Source organism: Aplysia californica, unplaced genomic scaffold (assembly GCF_000002075.1).
Source record: "Aplysia californica isolate F4 #8 unplaced genomic scaffold, AplCal3.0 scaffold00092, whole genome shotgun sequence".
In the NCBI taxonomy this organism is placed as follows: Eukaryota; Metazoa; Mollusca; class Gastropoda; order Aplysiida; family Aplysiidae; genus Aplysia; species Aplysia californica.
The window spans coordinates 1,117,282-1,118,588 of NW_004797362.1; positions in this window are offsets into that span (position 1 = coordinate 1,117,282).

Sequence of the window (1,307 nt, forward strand, 5' to 3'; positions counted from 1 at the left end):
AAAAAAAAAACAAAACAAAAAAAAAACACAAACTCAGCGTCAAAAGGAAAATATTCCAAACATTTTTGATGTTCCAAAGTACTGGTCCCCGTCAGTTTTAGTATCACTCTTCAAATTCTATGGGCTTAGAAAATACAGGGGGAACTTATATTTTTACAAAATTTATAGGAAAGCCGCAATTTCATGCCTTTTATTTCACATGTGCAGTTTTTCTGTTTCAAGCGAAACATGCTTTTAAAAAAAGGAAACAAATTATTCGTTATTGAAATGTCTTGTTTCCTGTAATCCGGTACAGCACGAAGGTTGCTCTAATTTATACTTGAAAGGACATGCTGATTTGAGCTTTTTCAGTAATTTTATACAGAGCTTTTAAAATGTCTTTGGGACTTTTTTGTCTAAGGGCTGCTCGCTTGAATCCCCAGACCGTCATTTGCATCTCATCAGCCAAAATTTTGTCGATTCAGCCGTCCATGTGAACTTTTTAGAACACCGAAAGTTTTGAAATCTAAAACAGATACGTTGCCTAGCTTTGGTTCAATTTAGAACACGGATCTTGATTCATGAGAAAATTAATGAGAATAGAATGTGGTACATGAACTGAACCAAGGGAACCAGCTAGTCTGTTGATCGGAGTTTTAAAAACTAAAGCCTCCTTGCTCCTACAAAGCAGGAATTCTGAGGTGACTAACAATAACGTTTGGCAAGCGTCTATAATTGAACTTGTTCCTACTACATGACGTATAAGTGAATCAGATAGGCCGATCGTAAAAAGGAATACTGTTCAAGAAGTTCGCGAAACGAAATTGAAATTCAAAGACATTCAGAGACAAAGAATGTATAGGAGTGTGCGTACGTGTGTGTGTATATGTGTGTATATGTGTGTATATATATGTGAGTGTGTGTGTGTGTGTGTGTGTGTGCGCGCGCGAGCGTGTTTGCGTGTGTGTTCATATGTGTGTATGTGTGCGTGTATGTGTGTGTATGTGTGTGTGTGCTCTCGTGTGAAAACCTGTGTTGAGGGGAATGATCGCTAACGGTATTCTACAGTGAAATTTCGCAATAACGTTGTAAAGGTCCTTGAAGTAGGCTACTAGATCTATATTCGCTTCAATCCGTCACTTTATTTTCTTTGTCCGTAGTTACCAGAATGACAGTCAAGATCTCAAATATTGCTCCCCTCCTCCGTTAGCGAGAGAGGGAGAGAGGGAAAGAGAGAAAGAGAGAGAGAAAGAGAGAAAGAAAGAAAAAAAATAGAGAGAGATCGGAGAAAGACAGAGAGAGAGAGAGAGAGAGAGATAAATCGGGAG